Below are 26,801 nucleotides of genomic sequence, written 5' to 3'. Positions count from 1 at the left end.
TCCTCTCTGATGGCAGAGGGGAAGAAGCTGTTCTTGAATCGTTGAGTGTGTGTCTTCAGGCCCTTTACCTCCTCCCTGATGACAGAGGGGAAGAAGCTGTACCTGAATCGCTGTGTGTGTGTCTTCAGGCTCCTGTACCTGCTCCCTGATGGCAGAGGGGAAGAAGCTGTTCTTGAATCGTTGAGTGTGTGTCTTCAGGCTCCTGTACCTGCTCCCTGATGGCAGAGGGGAAGTAGCTCTTCCTGAATCGTTGAGTGTGTGCCTTCAGGCTCCTGTACCTCCTCCCAGATGGCAGAGGGGAAGAAGCTGTTCCCGAATCGCTGAGTGTGTGTCTTCAGGCTCCTGGACCTCCTCCGTGATTGCAGAGGGGAAGAAGCTGTTGCTGAATCGTTGAGTGTGTGTTTTCTGGCTACTGTACCTCCTCCCTGATGGCAGAGGGGAAGATGCTGTTCCTGAATCGTTGAATGTGTGTCTTCAGGCCCTTTACCTCCTCCCTGATGACAGAGGGGAAGAAGCTGTTCTTGAATCGTTGAGTGTGTGTCTTCAGGCTCCTGTACCTCCTCTCTGATGGCAGAGGGGAAGAAGCTGTTCTTGAATCTTTGAGTGTGTGTCTTCAGTCCCTTTACCTCCTCCCTGATGACAGAGGGGAAGAAGCTGTACCTGAATCGCTGAGTGTGTGTCTTCAGGCTCCTGTACCTGCTCCATGATGGCAGAGGGGAAGAAGCTGTTGTTGAATCGTTGAGTGTGAGTCTTCAGGCTCCTGTACCTCCTCCCTGATGGCAGAGGGGAAGAAGCTGTTCTTGAATCGTTGAGTGTGTGTCTTCAGGCTCCTGTACCTGCTCCCTGATGGCAGAGGGGAAGAAGCTCTTCCTGAATCGCAGAGTGTGTGACTTCAGGCTGCTGTACCTCCTCTCTGATGGCAGAGGGGAAGGAGCTGTTCCTGAATTGCTGAGTGTGTGTTTTCAGGCTCCTGTACGTCCTCCCTGATGGCAGAGGGGAAGAAGCTGTTCTTGATTCGTTGAGTGTGTGTCTTCAGGCTCCTGTACCTCCTCCCTGATGGCAGAGGGGAAGAAGCTGTTCCTGAATCGTTGAATGTGTGTCTTCAGGCCCTTTACCTCCTCCCTGATGACAGAGGGGAAGAAGCTGTTCCTGAATCTTTGAGTGTGTGCCTTCAGGCTACTGTACCTCCTCCCTGATGGCAGAGGGGAAGAAGCTGTTCCCGAATCGCTGAGTGTGTGTTTTCAGGCTCCTGTACCTCCTCCCTGATGGCAGAGGGGAAGAAGCTGTTCCTGAATCGTTGAGTGTGTGTCTTCAGGCTCCTGCACCTCCTCCCTGATGGCAGATGGGAAGAAACTGTTCCTGAATCACTGAGTGTGTGTCTTCAGGCTCCTGTACCCCCTCCCTGATGGCAGAGGGGAAGAAGCTGTTCCTGAATCGCTAAGTGTGTGTCTTCAGGCTCCTGTACCTGCTCCCTGATGGCAGAGGGGAAGAAGCTCTTCCTGAATCGCTGAGTGTGTGACTTCAGGCTCCTGTACCCCCTCCCTGATGGCAGAGGGGAAGAAGCTATTCTTGAATCGTTGAGTGTGTGTCTTAAGGCTCCTGTACCTCCTCCCTGATGGCAGAGGGGAAGAAGCTGTTCTTGAATCGTTGAGTGTGTGTCTTCAGGCCCCTGTACCTCCTCCCTGATGGCAGAGGGGAAGAAGCTGTTCCTGAATCGTTGAATGTGAGTCTTCTGGATCCTGTACCTCCTCCCTGATGGCAGAGGGGAAGAAGCAGTTCCTGAATCGCTGAGTGTGTGTCTTCAGGCCCTTTACCTCCTCCCTGATGGCAGAGGGGAAGAAGCTGTTCTTGAATCGTTGAATGTGTGTCTTCAGGCGCTTTACCTCCTCCCTGATGACAGAGGGGAAGAAGCTGTTTTTGAATCGTTGAGTGTGTGTCTTCAGGCTCCTGTACCTCCTCTCTGATGGCAGAGGGGAAGAAGCTGTTCTTGAATCGTTGAGTGTGTGTCTTCAGGCCCTTTACCTCCTCCCTGATGACAGAGGGGAAGAAGCTGTACCTGAATCGCTGAGTGTGTGTCTTCAGGCTCCTGTACCTGCTCCCTGATGGCAGAGGGGAAGAAGCTGTTCCTGAATCGTTGAGTGTGTGCCATCAGGCTCCTGTACCTCCTCCCAGATGGCAGAGGGCAAGAAGCTGTTCCCGAATCGCTGAGTGTGTGTCTTCAGGCTCCTGGACCTCCTCCGTGATGGCAGAGGGGAAGAAGCTGTTCCTGAATCGTTGAGTGTGTGTTTTCAGGCTACTGTACCTCCTCCCTGATGGCAGAGGGGAAGAAGCTGTTCCTGATTCATTGAATGTGTGTCTTCAGGCACTTTACCTCCTCCCTGATGACAGAGGGGAAGAAGCTGTACCTGAATCGCTGAGTGTGTGTCTTCAGGCTCCTGTACCTGCTCCATGATGGCAGAGGGGAAGAAGCTGTTCTTGAATCGTTGAGTGTGTGTCTTCAGGCTCCTGTACCTCCTCCCTGATGGCAGAGGGGAAGAAGCTGTTCTTGAATCGTTGAGTGTGTGTCTTCAGGCTCCTGTACCTCCTCCCTGATGGCAGAGGGGAAGAAGCTGTTCTTGAATCGTTGAGTGTGTGTCTTCAGGCTCCTGTACCTGCTCCCTGATGGCAGAGGGGAAGAAGCTCTTCCTGAATCGCAGAGTGTGTGACTTCAGGCTGCTGTACCTCCTCCCTGATGGCAGAGGGGAAGGAGCTGTTCCTGAATTGCTGAGTGTGTGTTTTCAGGCTCCTGTACCTCCTCCCTGATGGCAGAGGGGAAGAAGCTGTTCTTGATTCGTTGAGTGTGTGTCTTCAGGCTCCTGTACCTCCTCCCTGATGGCAGAGGGGAAGAAGCTGTTCCTGAATCGTTGAATGTGTGTCTTCAGGCCCTTTACCTCCTCCCTTATGACAGAGGGGAAGAAGCTGTTCCTGAATCTTTGAGTGTGTGCCTTCAGGCTCCTGTACCTCCTCCCTGATGGCAGAGGGGAAGAAGCTGTTCCCGAATCGCTGAGTGTGTGTTTTCAGGCTCCTGTACCTCCTCCCTGATGGCAGAGGGGAAGAAGCTGTTCCTGAATTGTTGAGTGTGTGTCTTCAGGCTCCTGCACCTCCTCCCTGATGGCAGAGGGGAACAAACTGTTCCTGAATCACTGAGTGTGTGTCTTCAGGCTCCTGTACCCCCTCCCTGATGGCAGAGGGGAAGAAGCTGTTCCTGAATCGTTGAATGTGTGTCTTCAGGCCCTTTACCTCCTCCCTTATGACAGAGGGGAAGAAGCTGTTCCTGAATCTTTGAGTGTGTGCCTTCAGGCTCCTGTACCTCCTCCCTGATGGCAGAGGGGAAGAAGCTGTTCCCGAATCGCTGAGTGTGTGTTTTCAGGCTCCTGTACCTCCTCCCTGATGGCAGAGGGGAAGAAGCTGTTCCTGAATTGTTGAGTGTGTGTCTTCAGGCTCCTGCACCTCCTCCCTGATGGCAGAGGGGAACAAACTGTTCCTGAATCACTGAGTGTGTGTCTTCAGGCTCCTGTACCCCCTCCCTGATGGCAGAGGGGATGAAGCTGTTCCTGAATCGTTGAATGTGTGTCTTCAGGCCCTTTACCTCCTCCCTGATGACAGAGGGGAAGAAGCTGTTCTTGAATCGCTGAGTGTGTGTCTTCAGGCTCCTGTACCTCCTCTCTGATGGCAGAGGTGAAGAAGCTGTTCTTGAATCGTTGAGTGTGTGTCTTCAGGCCCTTTACCTGCTCCCTGATGACAGAGGGGAAGAAGCTGTACCTGAATTGCTGAGTGTGTGTCTTCAGGCTCCTGTACCTCCTCCCTGATGGCAGAGGGGAAGAAGCTGTTCTTCAATCGTTGAGTGTGTGTCTTCAGGCTCCTGTACCTGCTCCCTGATGGCAGAGGGGAAGAAGCTCTACCTGAATCGCTAAGTGTGTGACTTCAGGCTGCTGTACCTCCTCCCTGATGGCAGAGGGGAAGGAGCTGTTCCTGAATCGCTGAGTGTGTGTCTTCAGGCTCCTGTACATCCTCCCTGATGGCAGAGGGGAAGAAGCTGTTCTTGAATCGTTGAGTGTGTGTCTTCAGGCTCCTGTACCTCCTCCCTGATGGCAGAGGGGAAGAAGCTGTTCCTGAATTGTTGAATGTGTGTCTTCAGGCCCTTTACCTCCTCCCTGATGACAGAGGGGAAGAAGCTGTTGTTGAATCGTTGAGTGTGTGTCTTCAGGCTCCTGTACCTCCTCTCTGATGGCAGAGGGGAAGAAGCTGTTCCTGAATTGTTGAATGTGTGTCTTCAGGCCCTTTACCTCCTCCCTGATGACAGAGGGGAAGAAGCTGTTGTTGAATCGTTGAGTATGTGTCTTCAGGCTCCTGTACCTCCTCTCTGATGGCAGAGGGGAAGAAGCTGTTCTTGAATCGTTGAGTGTGTGTCTTCAGGCCCTTTACCTCCTCCCTGATGACAGAGGGGAAGAAGCTGTACCTGAATCGCTGAGTGTGTGTCTTCAGGCTCCTGTACCTGCTCCCTGATGGCAGAGGGGAAGAAGCTGTTCCTGAATCGTTGAGTGTGTGCCTTCAGGCTCCTGTACCTCCTCCCAGATGGCAGAGGGGAAGAAGCTGTTCCCGAATCGCTGAGTGTGTGTCTTCAGGCTCCTGGACCTCCTCCGTGATGGCAGAGGGGAAGAAGCTGTTCCTGAATCGTTGAGTGTGTGTTTTCAGGCTACTGTACCTCCTCCCTGATGGCAGAGGGGAAGAAGCTGTTCCTGAATCATTGAATGTGTGTCTTCAGGCCCTTTACCTCCTCCCTGATGACAGAGGGGAAGAAGCTGTTCTTGAATCGTTGAGTGTGTGTCTTCAGGCTCCTGTACCTCCTCCCTGATGGCAGAGGGGAAGAAGCTGTTCTTGAATCGTTGAGTGTGTGTCTTCAGGCTCCTGTACCTCCTCCCTGATGGCAGAGGGGAAGAAGTTGTTCTTGAATCGTTGAGTGTGTGCCTTCAGGCTCCTGTACCTCCTCCCTGATGGCAGAGGGGAAGAAGCTGTTCCCGAATCGCTGAGTGTGTGTTTTCAGGCTCCTGTACCTCCTCCCTGATGGCAGAGGGGAAGAAGCTGTTCCTGAATTGTTGAGTGTGTGTCTTCAGGCTCCTGCACCTCCTCCCTGATGGCAGAGGGGAACAAACTGTTCCTGAATCACTGAGTGTGTGTCTTCAGGCTCCTGTACCCCCTCCCTGATGGCAGAGGGGAAGAAGCTGTTCCTGAATCGTTGAATGTGTGTCTTCAGGCCCTTTACCTCCTCCCTTATGACAGAGGGGAAGAAGCTGTTCCTGAATCTTTGAGTGTGTGCCTTCAGGCTCCTGTACCTCCTCCCTGATGGCAGAGGGGAAGAAGCTGTTCCCGAATCGCTGAGTGTGTGTTTTCAGGCTCCTGTACCTCCTCCCTGATGGCAGAGGGGAAGAAGCTGTTCCTGAATTGTTGAGTGTGTGTCTTCAGGCTCCTGCACCTCCTCCCTGATGGCAGAGGTGAAGAAGCTGTTCCTGAATTGTTGAGTGTGTGTCTTCAGGCCCTTTACCTGCTCCCTGATGACAGAGGGGAAGAAGCTGTACCTGAATTGCTGAGTGTGTGTCTTCAGGCTCCTGTACCTCCTCCCTGATGGCAGAGGGGAAGAAGCTGTTCTTCAATCGTTGAGTGTGTGTCTTCAGGCTCCTGTACCTGCTCCCTGATGGCAGAGGGGAAGAAGCTCTACCTGAATCGCTAAGTGTGTGACTTCAGGCTGCTGTACCTCCTCCCTGATGGCAGAGGGGAAGGAGCTGTTCCTGAATCGCTGAGTGTGTGTCTTCAGGCTCCTGTACATCCTCCCTGATGGCAGAGGGGAAGAAGCTGTTCTTGAATCGTTGAGTGTGTGTCTTCAGGCTCCTGTACCTCCTCCCTGATGGCAGAGGGGAAGAAGCTGTTCCTGAATTGTTGAATGTGTGTCTTCAGGCCCTTTACCTCCTCCCTGATGACAGAGGGGAAGAAGCTGTTGTTGAATCGTTGAGTGTGTGTCTTCAGGCTCCTGTACCTCCTCTCTGATGGCAGAGGGGAAGAAGCTGTTCCTGAATTGTTGAATGTGTGTCTTCAGGCCCTTTACCTCCTCCCTGATGACAGAGGGGAAGAAGCTGTTGTTGAATCGTTGAGTATGTGTCTTCAGGCTCCTGTACCTCCTCTCTGATGGCAGAGGGGAAGAAGCTGTTCTTGAATCGTTGAGTGTGTGTCTTCAGGCCCTTTACCTCCTCCCTGATGACAGAGGGGAAGAAGCTGTACCTGAATCGCTGAGTGTGTGTCTTCAGGCTCCTGTACCTGCTCCCTGATGGCAGAGGGGAAGAAGCTGTTCCTGATTCGTTGAGTGTGTGCCTTCAGGCTCCTGTACCTCCTCCCAGATGGCAGAGGGGAAGAAGCTGTTCCCGAATCGCTGAGTGTGTGTCTTCAGGCTCCTGGACCTCCTCCGTGATGGCAGAGGGGAAGAAGCTGTTCCTGAATCGTTGAGTGTGTGTTTTCAGGCTACTGTACCTCCTCCCTGATGGCAGAGGGGAAGAAGCTGTTCCTGAATCATTGAATGTGTGTCTTCAGGCCCTTTACCTCCTCCCTGATGACAGAGGGGAAGAAGCTGTTCTTGAATCGTTGAGTGTGTGTCTTCAGGCTCCTGTACCTCCTCCCTGATGGCAGAGGGGAAGAAGCTGTTCTTGAATCGTTGAGTGTGTGTCTTCAGGCTCCTGTACCTCCTCCCTGATGGCAGAGGGGAAGAAGTTGTTCTTGAATCGTTGAGTGTGTGTCTTCAGGCTCCTGTACCTCCTCCCTGATGGCAGAGGGGAAGAAGCTGTTCTTGAATCGTTGAGTGTGTGTCTTCAGGCTCCTGTACCTGCTCCCTGATGGCAGAGGGGAAGTAGCTCTTCCTGAATCGCAGAGTGTGTGACTTCAGGCTGCTGTACCTCCTCCCTGATGGCAGAGGGGAAGGAGCTGTTCCTGAATTGCTGAGTGTGTGTTTTCAGGCTCCTGTACCTCCTCCCTGATGGCAGAGGGGAAGAAGCTGTTCTTGATTCGTTGAGTGTGTGTCTTCAGGCTCCTGTATCTCCTCCCTGATGGCAGAGGGGAAGAAGCTGTTCCTGAATCGTTGAATGTGTGTCTTCAGGCCCTTTACCTCCTCCCTGATGACAGAGGGGAAGAAGCTGTTCCTGAATCTTTGAGTGTGAGCCTTCAGGCTCCTGTACCTCCTCCCTGATGGCAGAGGGGAAGAAGCTGTTCCCGAATCGCTGAGTGTGTGTTTTCAGGCTCCTGTACCTCCTCCCTGATGGCAGAGGGGAAGAAGCTGTTCCTGAATCGTTGAGTGTGTGTCTTCAGGCTCCTGCACCTCCTCCCTGATGGCAGAGGGGAAGAAACTGTTCCTGAATCACTGAGTGTGTGTCTTCAGGCTCCTGTACCCCCTCCCTGATGGCAGAGGGGAAGAAGCTGTTCCTGAATCGCTAAGTGTGTGTCTTCAGGCTCCTGTACCTGCTCCCTGATGGCAGAGGGGAAGAAGCTCTTCCTGAATCGCTGAGTGTGTGACTTCAGGCTCCTGTACCCCCTCCCTGATGGCATAGGGGAAGAAGCAGTTCTTGAATCGTTGAGTGTGTGTCTTAAGGCTCCTTTACCTCCTCCCTGATGGCAGAGGGGAAGAAGCTGTTCTTGAATCGTTGAGTGTGTGTCTTCAGGCCCCTCTACCTCCTCCCTGATGGCAGAGGGGAAGAAGCTGTTCCTGAATCGTTGAATGTGTGTCTTCAGGATCCTGTACCTCCTCCCTGATGGCAGAGGGGAAGAAGCTGTTCCTGAATCGCTGAGTGTGTGTCTTCAGGCCCTTTACCTCCTCCCTGATGACAGAGGGGAAGAAGCTGTACTTGAATCGCTGAGTGTGTGTCTTCAGGCTCCTGTACCTCCTCTCTGATGGCAGAGGGGAAGAAGCTGTACCTGAATGGCTGAGTGTGTGTCTTCAGGCTCCTGTACCTGCTCCCTGATGGCAGAGGGGAAGAAGCTGTTCTTGAATCGTTGAGTGTGTGTCTTCAGGCTCCAGTACCTCCTCAATGATGGCAGAGGGGAAGAAGCTGTTCTTGAATCGTTGAGTGTGTGTCTTCAGGCTCCTTTACCTCCTCTCTGATGTCAGAGGGGAAGAAGCTGTTCTTGAATCGCTGAGTGTGTGTCTTCAGGCTCCTGTACCTCCTCTCTGATGGCAGAGGGGAAGAAGCTGTTCTTGAATCGTTGAGTGTGTGTCTTCAGGCCCTTTACCTGCTCCCTGATGACAGAGGGGAAGAAGCTGTACCTGAATTGCTGAGTGTGTGTCTTCAGGCTCCTGTACCTGCTCCCTGATGGCAGAGGGGAAGAAGCTGTTCTTAAATCGTTGAGTGTGTGTCTTCAGGCTCCTGTACCTCCTCCCTGATGGCAGAGGGGAAGAAGCTGTTCTTGAATCGTTGAGTGTGTGTCTTCAGGCTCCTGTACCTGCTCCCTGATGGCAGAGGTGAAGAAGCTCTACCTGAATCGCTGAGTGTGTGACTTCAGGCTGCTGTACCTCCTCCCTGATGGCAGAGGGGAAGGAGCTGTTCCTGAATCGCTGTGTGTGTGTCTTCAGGCTCCTGTACCTCCTCCCTGATGGCAGAGGGGAAGAAGCTGTTCTTGAATCGTTGAGTGTGTGTCTTCAGGCTCCTGTACCTCCTCCCTGATGGCAGAGGGGAAGAAGCTGTTCCTGAATTGTTGAATGTGTGTCTTCAGGCCCTTTACCTCCTCCCTGATGACAGAGGGGAAGAAGCTGTTGTTGAATCGTTGAGTATGTGTCTTCAGGCTCCTGTACCTCCTCTCTGATGGCAGAGGGGAAGAAGCTGTTCTTGAATCGTTGAGTGTGTGTCTTCAGGCCCTTTACCTCCTCCCTGATGACAGAGGAGAAGAAGCTGTACCTGAATCGCTGAGTGTGTGTCTTCAGGCTCCTGTACCTGCTCCCTGATGGCAGAGGGGAAGAAGCTGTTCCTGAATCGTTGAGTGTGTGCCTTCAGGCTCCTGTACCTCCTCCCAGATGGCAGAGGGGAAGAAGCTGTTCCCGAATCGCTGAGTGTGTGTCCTCAGGCTCCTGGACCTCCTCCGTGATGGCAGAGGGGAAGAAGCTGTTCCTGAATCGTTGAGTGTGTGTTTTCAGGCTACTGTACCTCCTCCCTGATGGCAGAGGGGAAGAAGCTGTTCCTGAATCATTGAATGTGTGTCTTCAGGCCCTTTACGTCCTCCCTGATGACAGAGGGGAAGAAGCTGTTCTTGAATCGTTGAGTGTGTGTCTTCAGGCTCCTGTACCTCCTCCCTGATGGCAGAGGGGAAGAAGCTGTTCTTGAATCGTTGAGTGTGTGTCTTCAGGCTCCTGTACCTCCTCCCTGATGGCAGAGGGGAAGAAGCTGTTCTTGAATCGTTGAGTGTGTGTCTTCAGGCTCCTGTACCTGCTCCCTGATGGCAGAGGGGAAGAAGCTCTTCCTGAATCGCAGAGTGTGTGACTTCAGGCTGCTGTACCTCCTCCCTGATGGCAGAGGGGAAGGAGCTGTTCCTGAATTGCTGAGTGTGTGTTTTCAGGCTCCTCTACCTCCTCCCTGATGGCAGAGGGGAAGAAGCTGTTCTTGATTCGTTGAGTGTGTGTCTTCAGGCTCCTGTACCTCCTCCCTGATGGCAGAGGGGAAGAAGCTGTTCCTGAATCGTTGAATGTGTGTCTTCAGGCCCTTTACCTCCTCCCTGATGACAGAGGGGAAGAAGCTGTTCCTGAATCTTTGAGTGTGTGCCTTCAGGCTCCTGTACCTCCTCCCTGATGGCAGAGGGGAAGAAGCTGTTCCCAAATCGCTGAGTGTGTGTTTTCAGGCTCCTGTACCTCCTCCCTGATGTCAGAGGGGAAGAAGCTGTTCCTGAATGGTTGAGTGTGTGTCTTCAGGCTCCTTCACCTCCTCCCTGATGGCAGAGGGGAAGAAACTGTTCCTGAATCACTGAGTGTGTGTCTTCAGGCTCCTGTACCCCCTCCCTGATGGCAGAGGGGAAGAAGCTGTTCCTGAATCGCTAAGTGTGTGTCTTCAGGCTCCTGTACCTGCTCCCTGATGGCAGAGGGGAAGAAACTCTTCCTGAATCGCTGAGTGTGTGACTTCAGGCTCCTGTACCCCCTCCCTGATGGCAGAGGGGAAGAAGCTGTTCTTGAATCGTTGAGTGTGTGTCTTAAGGCTCCTTTACCTCCTCCCTGATGGCAGAGGGGAAGAAGCTGTTCTTGAATCGTTGAGTGTGTGTCTTCAGGCCCCTCTACCTCCTCCCTGATGGCAGAGGGGAAGAAGCTGTTCCTGAATCGTTGAATGTGTGTCTTCAGTATCCTGTACCTCCTCCCTGATGGCAGAGGGGAAGAAGCTGTTCCTGAATCGCTGAGTGTGTGTCTTCAGGCCCATTACCTCCTCCCTGATGACAGAGGGGAAGAAGCTGTTCTTGAATCGCTGAGTGTGTGTCTTCAGGCTCCTGTACCTCCTCTCTGATGGCAGAGGGGAAGAAGCTGTACCTGAATGGCTGAGTGTGTGTCTTCAGGCTCCTGTACCTGCTCCCTGATGGCAGAGGGGAAGAAGCTGTTCTTGAATCGTTGAGTGTGTGTCTTCAGGCTCCTGTACCTCCTCAATGATGGCAGAGGGGAAGAAGCTGTTCTTGAATCGCTGAGTGTGTGTCTAAAGGCTCCTGTACCTCCTCCCTGATGGCAGAGGGGAAGAAGCTGTTCTTGAATCGCTGAGTGTGTGTCTTCAGGCTCCTGTACCTGCTCCCTGATGGCAGAGGGGAAGAAGCTCTTCCTGAATCGCTGAGTGTGTGACTTCAGGCTGCTGTACCTCCTCCCTGATGGCAGAGGGGAAGGAGCTGTTCCTGAATCATTGAATGTGTGTCTTCAGGCCCTTTAACTCCTCCCTGATGACAGAGGGGAAGAAGCTGTTCTTGAATCGTTGAGTGTGTGTCTTCAGGCCCTTTACCTCCTCCCTGATGGCAGAGGGGAAGAAACTGTTCCTGAATCACTGAGTGTGTGTCTTCAGGCTCCTGTACCCCCTCCCTGATGGCAGAGGGGAAGAATCTGTTCCTGAATCGCTAAGTGTGTGTCTTCAGGCTCCTGTACCTGCTCCCTGATGGCAGAGGGGAAGAAACTCTTCCTGAATCGCTGAGTGTGTGTCTTCAGGCTCCTGTACCTGCTCCCTGATGGCAGAGGGGAAGGAGCTGTTCATGAATCGCTGAGTGTGTGTCTTCAGGCTCCTGTACCTCCTCTCTGATGGCAGAGGGGAAGAAGCTGTTCTTGAATCGTTGAGTGTGTGTCTTCAGGCCCTTTACCTGCTCCCTGATGACAGAGGGGAAGAAGCTGTACCTGAATTGCTGAGTGTGTGTCTTCAGGCTCCTGTACCTGCTCCCTGATGGCAGAGGGGAAGAAGCTGTTCTTAAATCGTTGAGTGTGTGTCTTCAGGCTCCTGTACCTCCTCCCTGATGGCAGAGGGGAAGAAGCTGTTCTTGAATCGTTGAGTGTGTGTCTTCAGGCTCCTGTACCTGCTCCCTGATGGCAGAGGTGAAGAAGCTCTACCTGAATCGCTGAGTGTGTGACTTCAGGCTGCTGTACCTCCTCCCTGATGGCAGAGGGGAAGGAGCTGTTCCTGAATCGCTGTGTGTGTGTCTTCAGGCTCCTGTACCTCCTCCCTGATGGCAGAGGGGAAGAAGCTGTTCTTGAATCGTTGAGTGTGTGTCTTCAGGCTCCTGTACCTCCTCCCTGATGGCAGAGGGGAAGAAGCTGTTCCTGAATTGTTGAATGTGTGTCTTCAGGCCCTTTACCTCCTCCCTGATGACAGAGGGGAAGAAGCTGTTGTTGAATCGTTGAGTATGTGTCTTCAGGCTCCTGTACCTCCTCACTGATGGCAGAGGGGAAGAAGCTGTTCTTGAATCGTTGAGTGTGTGTCTTCAGGCCCTTTACCTCCTCCCTGATGACAGAGGAGAAGAAGCTGTACCTGAATCGCTGAGTGTGTGTCTTCAGGCTCCTGTACCTGCTCCCTGATGGCAGAGGGGAAGAAGCTGTTCCTGAATCGTTGAGTGTGTGCCTTCAGGCTCCTGTACCTCCTCCCAGATGGCAGAGGGGAAGAAGCTGTTCCCGAATCGCTGAGTGTGTGTCCTCAGGCTCCTGGACCTCCTCCGTGATGGCAGAGGGGAAGAAGCTGTTCCTGAATCGTTGAGTGTGTGTTTTCAGGCTACTGTACCTCCTCCCTGATGGCAGAGGGGAAGAAGCTGTTCCTGAATCATTGAATGTGTGTCTTCAGGCCCTTTACGTCCTCCCTGATGACAGAGGGGAAGAAGCTGTTCTTGAATCGTTGAGTGTGTGTCTTCAGGCTCCTGTACCTCCTCCCTGATGGCAGAGGGGAAGAAGCTGTTCTTGAATCGTTGAGTGTGTGTCTTCAGGCTCCTGTACCTCCTCCCTGATGGCAGAGGGGAAGAAGCTGTTCTTGAATCGTTGAGTGTGTGTCTTCAGGCTCCTGTACCTGCTCCCTGATGGCAGAGGGGAAGAAGCTCTTCCTGAATCGCAGAGTGTGTGACTTCAGGCTGCTGTACCTCCTCCCTGATGGCAGAGGGGAAGGAGCTGTTCCTGAATTGCTGAGTGTGTGTTTTCAGGCTCCTCTACCTCCTCCCTGATGGCAGAGGGGAAGAAGCTGTTCTTGATTCGTTGAGTGTGTGTCTTCAGGCTCCTGTACCTCCTCCCTGATGGCAGAGGGGAAGAAGCTGTTCCTGAATCGTTGAATGTGTGTCTTCAGGCCCTTTACCTCCTCCCTGATGACAGAGGGGAAGAAGCTGTTCCTGAATCTTTGAGTGTGTGCCTTCAGGCTCCTGTACCTCCTCCCTGATGGCAGAGGGGAAGAAGCTGTTCCCAAATCGCTGAGTGTGTGTTTTCAGGCTCCTGTACCTCCTCCCTGATGTCAGAGGGGAAGAAGCTGTTCCTGAATGGTTGAGTGTGTGTCTTCAGGCTCCTTCACCTCCTCCCTGATGGCAGAGGGGAAGAAACTGTTCCTGAATCACTGAGTGTGAGTCTTCAGGCTCCTGTACCCCCTCCCTGATGGCAGAGGGGAAGAAGCTGTTCCTGAATCGCTAAGTGTGTGTCTTCAGGCTCCTGTACCTGCTCCCTGATGGCAGAGGGGAAGAAACTCTTCCTGAATCGCTGAGTGTGTGACTTCAGGCTCCTGTACCCCCTCCCTGATGGCAGAGGGGAAGAAGCTGTTCTTGAATCGTTGAGTGTGTGTCTTAAGGCTCCTTTACCTCCTCCCTGATGGCAGAGGGGAAGAAGCTGTTCTTGAATCGTTGAGTGTGTGTCTTCAGGCCCCTCTACCTCCTCCCTGATGGCAGAGGGGAAGAAGCTGTTCCTGAATCGTTGAATGTGTGTCTTCAGTATCCTGTACCTCCTCCCTGATGGCAGAGGGGAAGAAGCTGTTCCTGAATCGCTGAGTGTGTGTCTTCAGGCCCATTACCTCCTCCCTGATGACAGAGGGGAAGAAGCTGTTCTTGAATCGCTGAGTGTGTGTCTTCAGGCTCCTGTACCTCCTCTCTGATGGCAGAGGGGAAGAAGCTGTACCTGAATGGCTGAGTGTGTGTCTTCAGGCTCCTGTACCTGCTCCCTGATGGCAGAGGGGAAGAAGCTGTTCTTGAATCGTTGAGTGTGTGTCTTCAGGCTCCTGTACCTCCTCAATGATGGCAGAGGGGAAGAAGCTGTTCTTGAATCGCTGAGTGTGTGTCTAAAGGCTCCTGTACCTCCTCCCTGATGGCAGAGGGGAAGAAGCTGTTCTTGAATCGCTGAGTGTGTGTCTTCAGGCTCCTGTACCTGCTCCCTGATGGCAGAGGGGAAGAAGCTCTTCCTGAATCGCTGAGTGTGTGACTTCAGGCTGCTGTACCTCCTCCCTGATGGCAGAGGGGAAGGAGCTGTTCCTGAATCATTGAATGTGTGTCTTCAGGCCCTTTAACTCCTCCCTGATGACAGAGGGGAAGAAGCTGTTCTTGAATCGTTGAGTGTGTGTCTTCAGGCTCCTGTACCTCCTCTCTGATGGCAGAGGGGAAGAAGCTGTTCTTGAATCGTTGAGTGTGTGTCTTCAGGCCCTTTACCTCCTCCCTGATGGCAGAGGGGAAGAAACTGTTCCTGAATCACTGAGTGTGTGTCTTCAGGCTCCTGTACCCCCTCCCTGATGGCAGAGGGGAAGAATCTGTTCCTGAATCGCTAAGTGTGTGTCTTCAGGCTCCTGTACCTGCTCCCTGATGGCAGAGGGGAAGAAACTCTTCCTGAATCGCTGAGTGTGTGACTTCAGGCTCCTGTACCCCCTCCCTGATGGCAGAGGGGAAGAAGCTGTTCTTGAATTGTTGAGTGTGTGTCTTAAGGCTCCTTTACCTCCTCCCTGATGGCAGAGGGGAAGAAGCTGTTCTTGAATCGTTGAGTGTGTGTCTTCAGGCCCCTCTACCTCCTCCCTGATGGCAGAGGGGAAGAAGCTGTTCCTGAATCGTTGAATGTGTGTCTTCAGTATCCTGTACCTCCTCCCTGATGGCAGAGGGGAAGAAGCTGTTCCTGAATCGCTGAGTGTGTGTCTTCAGGCCCATTACCTCCTCCCTGATGACAGAGGGGAAGAAGCTGTTCTTGAATCGCTGAGTGTGTGTCTTCAGGCTCCTGTACCTCCTCTCTGATGGCAGAGGGGAAGAAGCTGTACCTGAATGGCTGAGTGTGTGTCTTCAGGCTCCTGTACCTGCTCCCTGATGGCAGAGGGGAAGAAGCTGTTCTTGAATCGTTGAGTGTGTGTCTTCAGGCTCCTGTACCTCCTCAATGATGGCAGAGGGGAAGAAGCTGTTCTTGAATCGCTGAGTGTGTGTCTAAAGGCTCCTGTACCTCCTCCCTAATGGCAGAGGGGAAGAAGCTGTTCTTGAATCGTTGAGTGTGTGTCTTCAGGCTCCTGTACCTCCTCCCTGATGGCAGAGGGGAAGAAGCTGTTCTTGAATCGTTGAGTGTGTGTCTTCAGGCTCCTGTACCTCCTCCCTGATGGCAGAGGGGAAGAAGCTGTTCTTGAATCGTTGAGTGTGTGTCTTCAGTATCCTGTACCTCCTCCCTGATGGCAGAGGGGAAGAAGCTGTTCCTGAATCGCTGAGTGTGTGTCTTCAGGCCCATTACCTCCTCCCTGATGACAGAGGGGAAGAAGCTTTTCTTGAATCGCTGAGTGTGTGTCTTCAGGCTCCTGTACCTCCTCTCTGATGGCAGAGGGGAAGAAGCTGTACCTGAATGGCTGAGTGTGTGTCTTCAGGCTCCTGTACCTGCTCCCTGATGGCACAGGGGAAGAAGCTGTTCTTGAATCGTTGAGTGTGTGTCTTCAGGCTCCTGTACCTCCTCAATGATGGCAGAGGGGAAGAAGCTGTTCTTGAATCGCTGAGTGTGTGTCTAAAGGCTCCTGTACCTCCTCCCAGATGGCAGAGGGGAAGAAGCTGTTCTTGAATCGCTGAGTGTGTGTCTTCAGGCTCCTGTACCTGCTCCCTGATGGCAGAGGGGAAGAAGCTCTTCCTGAATCGCTGAGTGTGTGACTTCAGGCTGCTGTACCTCCTCCCTGATGGCAGAGGGGAAGGAGCTGTTCCTGAATCATTGAATGTGTGTCTTCAGGCACTTTACCTCCTCCCTGATGGCAGAGGGGAAGAAGCTGTTCTTGATTCGTTGAGTGTGTGTCTTCAGGCTCCTGTACCTCCTCCCTGATGGCAGAGGGGAAGAAGCTGTTCCTGAATCGTTGAATGTGTGTCTTCAGGCCCTTTACCTCCTCCCTGATGACAGAGGGGAAGAAGCTGTTCCTGAATCTTTGAGTGTGTGCCTTCAGGCTCCTGTACCTCCTCCCTGATGGCAGAGGGGAAGAAGCTGTTCCCGAATCGCTGAGTGTGTGTTTTCAGGCTCCTGTACCTCCTCCCTGATGGCAGAGGGGAAGAAGCTGTTCCTGAATCGTTGAGTGTGTGTCTTCAGGCTCCTTCACCTCCTCCCTGATGGCAGAGGGGAAGAAACTGTTCCTGAATCACTGAGTGTGTGTCTTCAGGCTCCTGTATCCCCTCCCTGATGGCAGAGGGGAAGAAGCTGTTCCTGAATCGCTAAGTGTGTGTCTTCAGGCTCCTGTACCTGCTCCCTGATGGCAGAGGGGAAGAAGCTCTTCCTGAATCGCTGAGTGTGTGACTTCAGGCTCCTGTACCCCCTCCCTGATGGCATAGGGGAAGAAGCAGTTCTTGAATCGTTGAGTGTGTGTCTTAAGGCTCCTTTACCTCCTCCCTGATGGCAGAGGGGAAGAAGCTGTTCTTGAATCGTTGAGTGTGTGTCTTCAGGCCCCTCTACCTCCTCCCTGATGGCAGAGGGGAAGAAGCTGTTCCTGAATCGTTGAATGTGTGTCTTCAGGATCCTGTACCTCCTCCCTGATGGCAGAGGGGAAGAAGCTGTTCCTGAATCGCTGAGTGTGTGTCTTCAGGCCCTTTACCTCCTCCCTGATGACAGAGGGGAAGAAGCTGTACTTGAATCGCTGAGTGTGTGTCTTCAGGCTCCTGTACCTCCTCTCTGATGGCAGAGGGGAAGAAGCTGTACCTGAATGGCTGAGTGTGTGTCTTCAGGCTCCTGTACCTGCTCCCTGATGGCAGAGGGGAAGAAGCTGTTCTTGAATCGTTGAGTGTGTGTCTTCAGGCTCCAGTACCTCCTCAATGATGGCAGAGGGGAAGAAGCTGTTCTTGAATCGTTGAGTGTGTGTCTTCAGGCTCCTTTACCTCCTCCCTGATGGCAGAGGGGAAGAAGCTGTTCCTGAATCACTCAGTGTGTGTCTTCAGGCTCCTGTACCCCCTCCCTGATGGCAGAGGGGAAGAAGCTGTTCCTGAATCGTTGAATGTGTGTCTTCAGGCCCTTTACATCCTCCCTGATGTCAGAGGGGAAGAAGCTGTTCTTGAATCGCTGAGTGTGTGTCTTCAGGCTCCTGTACCTCCTCTCTGATGGCAGAGGGGAAGAAGCTGTTCTTGAATCGTTGACTGTGTGTCTTCAGGCCCTTTACCTGCTCCCTGATGACAGAGGGGAAGAAGCTGTACCTGAATTGCTGAGTGTGTGTCTTCAGGCTCCTGTACCTGCTCCCTGATGGCAGAGGGGAAGAAGCTGTTCTTAAATCGTTGAGTGTGTGTCTTCAGGCTCCTGTACCTCCTCCCTGATGGCAGAGGGGAAGAAGCTGTTCTTGAATCGTTGAGTGTGTGTCTTCAGGCTCCTGTACCTGCTCCCTGATGGCAGAGGTGAAGAAGCTCTACCTGAATCGCTGAGTGTGTGACTTCAGGCTGCTGTACCTCCTCCCTGATGGCAGAGGGGAAGGAGCTGTTCCTGAATCGCTGTGTGTGTGTCTTCAGGCTCCTGTACCTCCTCCCTGATGGCAGAGGGGAAGAAGCTGTTCTTCAATCGTTGAGTGTGTGTCTTCAGGCTCCTGTACCTCCTCCCTGATGGCAGAGGGGAAGAAGCTGTTCCTGAATTGTTGAATGTGTGTCTTCAGGCCCTTTACCTCCTCCCTGATGACAGAGGGGAAGAAGCTGTTGTTGAATCGTTGAGTATGTGTCTTCAGGCTCCTGTACCTCCTCTCTGATGGCAGAGGGGAAGAAGCTGTTCTTGAATCGTTGAGTGTGTGTCTTCAGGCCCTTTACCTCCTCCCTGATGACAGAGGGGAAGAAGCTGTACCTGAATCGCTGAGTGTGTGTCTTCAGGCTCCTGTACCTGCTCCCTGATGGCAGAGGGGAAGAAGCTGTTCCTGAATCGTTGAGTGTGTGCCTTCAGGCTCCTGTACCTCCTCCCAGATGGCAGAGGGGAAGAAGCTGTTCCCGAATCGCTGAGTGTGTGTCCTCAGGCTCCTGGACCTCCTCCGTGATGGCAGAGGGGAAGAAGCTGTTCCTGAATCGTTGAGTGTGTGTTTTCAGGCTACTGTACCTCCTCCCTGATGGCATAGGGGAAGAAGCTGTTCCTGAATCATTGAATGTGTGTCTTCAGGCCCTTTACGTCCTCCCTGATGACAGAGGGGAAGAAGCTGTTCTTGAATCGTTGAGTGTGTGTCTTCAGGCTCCTGTACCTCCTCCCTGATGGCAGAGGGGAAGAAGCTGTTCTTGAATCGTTGAGTGTGTGTCTTCAGGCTCCTGTACCTCCTCCCTGATGGCAGAGGGGAAGAAGCTGTTCTTGAATCGTTGAGTGTGTGTCTTCAGGCTCCTGTACCTGCTCCCTGATGGCAGAGGGGAAGAAGCTCTTCCTGAATCGCAGAGTGTGTGACTTCAGGCTGCTGTACCTCCTCCCTGATGGCAGAGGGGAAGGAGCTGTTCCTGAATTGCTGAGTGTGTGTTTTCAGGCTCCTCTACCTCCTCCCTGATGGCAGAGGGGAAGAAGCTGTTCTTGATTCGTTGAGTGTGTGTCTTCAGGCTCCTGTACCTCCTCCCTGATGGCAGAGGGGAAGAAGCTGTTCCTGAATCGTTGAATGTGTGTCTTCAGGCCCTTTACCTCCTCCCTGATGACAGAGGGGAAGAAGCTGTTCCTGAATCTTTGAGTGTGTGCCTTCAGGCTCCTGTACCTCCTCCCTGATGGCAGAGGGGAAGAAGCTGTTCCCGAATCGCTGAGTGTGTGTTTTCAGGCTCCTGTACCTCCTCCCTGATGTCAGAGGGGAAGAAGCTGTTCCTGAATGGTTGAGTGTGTGTCTTCAGGCTCCTTCACCTCCTCCCTGATGGCAGAGCGGAAGAAACTGTTCCTGAATCACTGAGTGTGTGTCTTCAGGCTCCTGTACCCCCTCCCTGATGGCAGAGGGGAAGAAGCTGTTCCTGAATCGCTAAGTGTGTGTCTTCAGGCTCCTGTACCTGCTCCCTGATGGCAGAGGGGAAGAAACTCTTCCTGAATCGCTGAGTGTGTGACTTCAGGCTCCTGTACCCCCTCCCTGATGGCAGAGGGGAAGAAGCTGTTCTTGAATCGTTGAGTGTGTGTCTTAAGGCTCCTTTACCTCCTCCCTGATGGCAGAGGGGAAGAAGCTGTTCTTGAATCGTTGAGTGTGTGTCTTCAGGCCCCTCTACCTCCTCCCTGATGGCAGAGGGGAAGAAGCTGTTCCTGAATCGTTGAATGTGTGTCTTCAGTATCCTGTACCTCCTCCCTGATGGCAGAGGGGAAGAAGCTGTTCCTGAATCGCTGAGTGTGTGTCTTCAGGCCCATTACCTCCTCCCTGATGACAGAGGGGAAGAAGCTGTTCTTGAATCGCTGAGTGTGTGTCTTCAGGCTCCTGTACCTCCTCTCTGATGGCAGAGGGGAAGAAGCTGTACCTGAATGGCTGAGTGTGTGTCTTCAGGCTCCTGTACCTGCTCCCTGATGGCAGAGGGGAAGAAGCTGTTCTTGAATCGTTGAGTGTGTGTCTTCAGGCTCCTGTACCTCCTCAATGATGGCAGAGGGGAAGAAGCTGTTCTTGAATCGCTGAGTGTGTGTCTAAAGGCTCCTGTACCTCCTCCCTGATGGCAGAGGGGAAGAAGCTGTTCTTGAATCGCTGAGTGTGTGTCTTCAGGCTCCTGTACCTGCTCCCTGATGGCAGAGGGGAAGAAGCTCTTCCTGAATCGCTGAGTGTGTGACTTCAGGCTGCTGTACCTCCTCCCTGATGGCAGAGGGGAAGGAGCTGTTCCTGAATCATTGAATGTGTGTCTTCAGGCCCTTTAACTCCTCCCTGATGACAGAGGGGAAGAAGCTGTTCTTGAATCGTTGAGTGTGTGTCTTCAGGCTCCTGTACCTCCTCTCTGATGGCAGAGGGGAAGAAGCTGTACTTGAATCGTTGAGTGTGTGTCTTCAGGCCCTTTACCTCCTCCCTGATGGCAGAGGGGAAGAAACTGTTCCTGAATCACTGAGTGTGTGTCTTCAGGCTCCTGTACCCCCTCCCTGATGGCAGAGGGGAAGAATCTGTTCCTGAATCGCTAAGTGTGTGTCTTCAGGCTCCTGTACCTGCTCCCTGATGGCAGAGGGGAAGAAACTCTTCCTGAATCGCTGAGTGTGTGACTTCAGGCTCCTGTACCCCCTCCCTGATGGCAGAGGGGAAGAAGCTGTTCTTGAATCGTTGAGTGTGTGTCTTAAGGCTCCTTTACCTCCTCCCTGATGGCAGAGGGGAAGAAGCTGTTCTTGAATCGTTGAGTGTGTGTCTTCAGGCCCCTCTACCTCCTCCCTGATGGCAGAGGGGAAGAAGCTGTTCCTGAATCGTTGAATGTGTGTCTTCAGTATCCTGTACCTCCTCCCTGATGGCAGAGGGGAAGAAGCTGTTCCTGAATCGCTGAGTGTGTGTCTTCAGGCCCATTACCTCCTCCCTGATGACAGAGGGGAAGAAGCTGTTCTTGAATCGCTGAGTGTGTGTCTTCAGGCTCCTGTACCTCCTCTCTGATGGCAGAGGGGAAGAAGCTGTACCTGAATGGCTGAGTGTGTGTCTTCAGGCTCCTGTACCTGCTCCCTGATGGCACAGGGGAAGAAGCTGTTCTTGAATCGTTGAGTGTGTGTCTTCAGGCTCCTGTACCTCCTCAATGATGGCAGAGGGGAAGAAGCTGTTCTTGAATCGCTGAGTGTGTGTCTAAAGGCTCCTGTACCTCCTCCCTGATGGCAGAGGGGAAGAAGCTGTTCTTGAATCGTTGAGTGTGTGTCTTCAGGCTCCTGTACCTCCTCCCTGATGGCAGAGGGGAAGAAGCTGTTCTTGAATCGTTGAGTGTGTGTCTTCAGGCTCCTGTACCTCCTCCCTGATGGCAGAGGGGAAGAAGCTGTTCTTGAATCGTTGAGTGTGTGTCTTCAGGCTCCTGTACCTGCTCCCTGATGGCAGAGGGGAAGAAGCTCTTCCTGAATCGCAGAGTGTGTGACTTCAGGCTGCTGTACCTCCTCCCTGATGGCAGAGGGGAAGGAGCTGTTCCTGAATTGCTGAGGGTGTGTTTTCAGGCTCCTGTACCTCCTCCCTGATGGCAGAGGGGAAGAAGCTGTTCTTGATTCGTTGAGTGTGTGTCTTCAGGCTCCTGTACCTCCTCCCTGATGGCAGAGGGGAAGAAGCTGTTCCTGAATCGTTGAATGTGTGTCTTCAGGCCCTTTACCTCCTCCCTGATGACAGAGGGGAAGAAGCTGTTCCTGAATCTTTGAGTGTGTGCCTTCAGGCTCCTGTACCTCCTCCCTGATGGCAGAGGGGAAGAAGCTGTTCCCGAATCGCTGAGTGTGTGTTTTCAGGCTCCTGTACCTCCTCCCTGATGGCAGAGGGGAAGAAGCTGTTCCTGAATCGTTGAGTGTGTGTCTTCAGGCTCCTTCACCTCCTCCCTGATGGCAGAGGGGAAGAAACTGTTCCTGAATCACTGAGTGTGTGTCTTCAGGCTCCTGTACCCCCTCCCTGATGGCAGAGGGGAAGAAGCTGTTCCTGAATCGCTAAGTGTGTGTCTTCAGGCTCCTGTACCTGCTCCCTGATGGCAGAGGGGAAGAAACTCTTCCTGAATCGCTGAGTGTGTGACTTCAGGCTCCTGTACCCCCTCCCTGATGGCAGAGGGGAAGAAGCTGTTCTTGAATCGTTGAGTGTGTGTCTTAAGGCTCCTTTACCTCCTCCCTGATGGCAGAGGGGAAGAAGCTGTTCTTGAATCGTTGAGTGTGTGTCTTCAGGCCCCTCTACCTCCTCCCTGATGGCAGAGGGGAAGAAGCTGTTCCTGAATCGTTGAATGTGTGTCTTCAGTATCCTGTACCTCCTCCCTGATGGCAGAGGGGAAGAAGCTGTTCCTGAATCGCTGAGTGTGTGTCTTCAGGCCCATTACCTCCTCCCTGATGACAGAGGGGAAGAAGCTGTTCTTGAATCGCTGAGTGTGTGTCTTCAGGCTCCTGTACCTCCTCTCTGATGGCAGAGGGGAAGAAGCTGTACCTGAATGGCTGAGTGTGTGTCTTCAGGCTCCTGTACCTGCTCCCTGATGGCACAGGGGAAGAAGCTGTTCTTGAATCGTTGAGTGTGTGTCTTCAGGCTCCTGTACCTCCTCAATGATGGCAGAGGGGAAGAAGCTGTTCTTGAATCGCTGAGTGTGTGTCTAAAGGCTCCTGTACCTCCTCCCAGATGGCAGAGGGGAAGAAGCTGTTCTTGAATCGCTGAGTGTGTGTCTTCAGGCTCCTGTACCTGCTCCCTGATGGCAGAGGGGAAGAAGCTCTTCCTGAATCGCTGAGTGTGTGACTTCAGGCTGCTGTACCTCCTCCCTGATGGCAGAGGGGAAGGAGCTGTTCCTGAATCATTGAATGTGTGTCTTCAGGCACTTTACCTCCTCCCTGATGGCAGAGGGGAAGAAGCTGTTCTTGATTCGTTGAGTGTGTGTCTTCAGGCTCCTGTACCTCCTCCCTGATGGCAGAGGGGAAGAAGCTGTTCCTGAATCGTTGAATGTGTGTCTTCAGGCCCTTTACCTCCTCCCTGATGACAGAGGGGAAGAAGCTGTTCCTGAATCTTTGAGTGTGTGCCTTCAGGCTCCTGTACCTCCTCCCTGATGGCAGAGGGGAAGAAGCTGTTCCCGAATCGCTGTGTATGTGTTTTCAGGCTCCTGTACCTCCTCCCTGATGGCAGAGGGGAAGAAGCTGTTCCTGAATCGTTGAGTGTGTGTCTTCAGGCTCCTTCACCTCCTCCCTGATGGCAGAGGGGAAGAAACTGTTCCTGAATCACTGAGTGTGTGTCTTCAGGCTCCTGTATCCCCTCCCTGATGGCAGAGGGGAAGAAGCTGTTCCTGAATCGCTAAGTGTGTGTCTTCAGGCTCCTGTACCTGCTCCCTGATGGCAGAGGGGAAGAAACTCTTCCTGAATCGCTGAGTGTGTGACTTCAGGCTCCTGTACCCCCTCCCTGATGGCAGAGGGGAAGAAGCTGTTCTTGAATCGTTGAGTGTGTGTCTTAAGGCTCCTTTACCTCCTCCCTGATGGCAGAGGGGAAGAAGCTGTTCTTGAATCGTTGAGTGTGTGTCTTCAGGCCCCTCTACCTCCTCCCTGATGGCAGAGGGGAAGAAGCTGTTCCTGAATCGTTGAATGTGTGTCTTCAGTATCCTGTACCTCCTCCCTGATGGCAGAGGGGAAGAAGCTGTTCCTGAATCGCTGAGTGTGTGTCTTCAGGCCCATTACCTCCTCCCTGATGACAGAGGGGAAGAAGCTGTTCTTGAATCGCTGAGTGTGTGTCTTCAGGCTCCTGTACCTCCTCTCTGATGGCAGAGGGGAAGAAGCTGTACCTGAATGGCTGAGTGTGTGTCTTCAGGCTCCTGTACCTGCTCCCTGATGGCAGAGGGGAAGAAGCTGTTCTTGAATCGTTGAGTGTGTGTCTTCAGGCTCCTGTACCTCCTCAATGATGGCAGAGGGGAAGAAGCTGTTCTTGAATCGCTGAGTGTGTGTCTAAAGGCTCCTGTACCTCCTCCCAGATGGCAGAGGGGAAGAAGCTGTTCTTGAATCGCTGAGTGTGTGTCTTCAGGCTCCTGCACCTGCTCCCTGATGGCAGAGGGGAAGAAGCTCTTCCTGAATCGCTGAGTGTGTGACTTCAGGCTGCTGTACCTCCTCCCTGATGGCAGAGGGGAAGGAGCTGTTCCTGAATCATTGAATGTGTGTCTTCAGGCACTTTAACTCCTCCCTGATGACAGAGGGGAAGAAGCTGTTCTTGAATCGTTGAGTGTGTGTCTTCAGGCTCCTGTACCTCCTCTCTGATGGCAGAGGGGAAGAAGCTGTTCTTGAATCGTTGAGTGTGTGGCTTCAGGCCCTTTACCTCCTCCCTGATGGCAGAGGGGAAGAAACTGTTCCTGAATCACTGAGTGTGTGTCTTCAGGCTCCTGTACCCCCTCCCTGATGGCAGAGGGGAAGAAGCTGTTCCTGAATCGCTAAGTGTGTGTCTTCAGGCTCCTGTACCTGCTCCCTGATGGCAGAGGGGAAGAAACTCTTCCTGAATCGCTGAGTGTGTGACTTCAGGCTCCTGTACCCCCTCCCTGATGGCAGAGGGGAAGAAGCTGTTCTTGAATCGTTGAGTGTGTGTCTTAAGGCTCCTTTACCTCCTCCCTGATGGCAGAGGGGAAGAAGCTGTTCTTGAATCGTTGAGTGTGTGTCTTCAGGCCCCTCTACCTCCTCCCTGATGGCAGAGGGGAAGAAGCTGTTCCTGAATCGTTGAATGTGTGTCTTCAGTATCCTGTACCTCCTCCCTGATGGCAGAGGGGAAGAAGCTGTTCCTGAATCGCTGAGTGTGTGTCTTCAGGCCCATTACCTCCTCCCTGATGACAGAGGGGAAGAAGCTGTTCTTGAATCGCTGAGTGTGTGTCTTCAGGCTCCTGTACCTCCTCTCTGATGGCAGAGGGGAAGAAGCTGTACCTGAATGGCTGAGTGTGTGTCTTCAGGCTCCTGTACCTGCTCCCTGATGGCAGAGGGGAAGAAGCTGTTCCTGAATCGTTGAGTGTGTCTTCAGGCTCCTGTACCTCCTCAATGATGGCAGAGGGGAAGAAGCTGTTCTTGAATCGCTGAGTGTGTGTCTAAAGGCTCCTGTACCTCCTCCCTGATGGCAGAGGGGAAGAAGCTGTTCTTGAATCGCTGAGTGTGTGTCTTCAGGCTCCTGTACCTGCTCCCTGATGGCAGAGGGGAAGAAGCTCTTCCTGAATCGCTGAGTGTGTGACTTCAGGCTGCTGTACCTCCTCCCTGATGGCAGAGGGGAAGGAGCTGTTCCTGAATCATTGAATGTGTGTCTTCAGGCCCTTTAACTCCTCCCTGATGACAGAGGGGAAGAAGCTGTTCTTGAATCGTTGAGTGTGTGTCTTCAGGCTCCTGTACCTCCTCTCTGATGGCAGAGGGGAAGAAGCTGTTCTTGAATCGTTGAGTGTGTGTCTTCAGGCCCTTTACCTCCTCCCTGATGACAGAGGGGAGGAAGCTGTACCTGAATCGCTGAGTGTGTGTCTTCAGGCTCCTGTACCTGCTCCATGATGGCAGAGGGGAAGAAGCTGTTCTTAAATCGTTGAGTGTGTGTCTTCAGGCTCCTGTACCTCCTCCCTGATGGCAGAGGGGAAGAAGCTGTTCTTGAATCGTTGAGTGTGTGTCTTCAGGCCCTTTACCTCCTCCCTGATGACAGAGGGGAGGAAGCTGTACCTGAATCGCTGAGTGTGTGACTTCAGGCTGCTGTACCTCCTCCCTGATGGCAGAGGGGAAGGAGCTGTTCCTGAATTGCTGAGGGTGTGTTTTCAGGCTCCTGTACCTCCTCCCTGATGGCAGAGGGGAAGAAGCTGTTCTTGATTCGTTGAGTGTGTGTCTTCAGGCTCCTGTACCTCCTCCCTGATGGCAGAGGGGAAGAAGCTGTTCCTGAATCGTTGAATGTGTGTCTTCAGGCCCTTTACCTCCTCCCTGATGACAGAGGGGAAGAAGCTGTTCCTGAATCTTTGAGTGTGTGCCTTCAGGCTCCTGTACCTCCTCCCTGATGGCAGAGGGGAAGAAGCTGTTCCCGAATCGCTGAGTGTGTGTTTTCAGGCTCCTGTACCTCCTCCCTGATGGCAGAGGGGAAGAAACTGTTCCTGAATCACTGAGTGTGTGTCTTCAGGCTCCTGTACCCCCTCCCTGATGGCAGAGGGGAAGAAGCTGTTCCTGAATCGCTAAGTGTGTGTCTTCAGGCTCCTGTACCTGCTCCCTGATGGCAGAGGGGAAGAAACTCTTCCTGAATCGCTGAGTGTGTGACTTCAGGCTCCTGTACCCCCTCCCTGATGGCAGAGGGGAAGAAGCTGTTCTTGAATCGTTGAGTGTGTGTCTTAAGGCTCCTTTACCTCCTCCCTGATGGCAGAGGGGAAGAAGCTGTTCTTGAATCGTTGAGTGTGTGTCTTCAGGCCCCTCTACCTCCTCCCTGATGGCAGAGGGGAAGAAGCTGTTCCTGAATCGTTGAATGTGTGTCTTCAGTATCCTGTACCTCCTCCCTGATGGCAGAGGGGAAGAAGCTGTTCCTGAATCGCTGAGTGTGTGTCTTCAGGCCCATTACCTCCTCCCTGATGACAGAGGGGAAGAAGCTGTTCTTGAATCGCTGAGTGTGTGTCTTCAGGCTCCTGTACCTCCTCTCTGATGGCAGAGGGGAAGAAGCTGTACCTGAATGGCTGAGTGTGTGTCTTCAGGCTCCTGTACCTGCTCCCTGATGGCAGAGGGGAAGAAGCTGTTCCTGAATCGTTGAGTGTGTCTTCAGGCTCCTGTACCTCCTCAATGATGGCAGAGGGGAAGAAGCTGTTCTTGAATCGCTGAGTGTGTGTCTAAAGGCTCCTGTACCTCCTCCCTGATGGCAGAGGGGAAGAAGCTGTTCTTGAATCGCTGAGTGTGTGTCTTCAGGCTCCTGTACCTGCTCCCTGATGGCAGAGGGGAAGAAGCTCTTCCTGAATCGCTGAGTGTGTGACTTCAGGCTGCTGTACCTCCTCCCTGATGGCAGAGGGGAAGGAGCTGTTCCTGAATCATTGAATGTGTGTCTTCAGGCCCTTTAACTCCTCCTGATGACAGAGGGGAAGAAGCTGTTCTTGAATCGTTGAGTGTGTGTCTTCAGGCTCCTGTACCTCCTCTCTGATGGCAGAGGGGAAGAAGCTGTTCTTGAATCGTTGAGTGTGTGTCTTCAGGCTCCTGTACCTCCTCCCTGATGGCAGAGGGGAAGAAGTTGTTCTTGAATCGTTGAGTGTGTGTCTTCAGGCTCCTGTACCTCCTCCCTGATGGCAGAGGGGAAGAAGCTGTTCTTAAATCGTTGAGTGTGTGTCTTCAGGCTCCT

Source organism: Hypanus sabinus (genome assembly GCF_030144855.1).
Source record: "Hypanus sabinus isolate sHypSab1 chromosome X1 unlocalized genomic scaffold, sHypSab1.hap1 SUPER_X1_unloc_8, whole genome shotgun sequence".
NCBI lineage: Eukaryota > Metazoa > Chordata > Chondrichthyes > Myliobatiformes > Dasyatidae > Hypanus > Hypanus sabinus.
Note: the sequence above shows the minus strand (reverse complement) of the source record.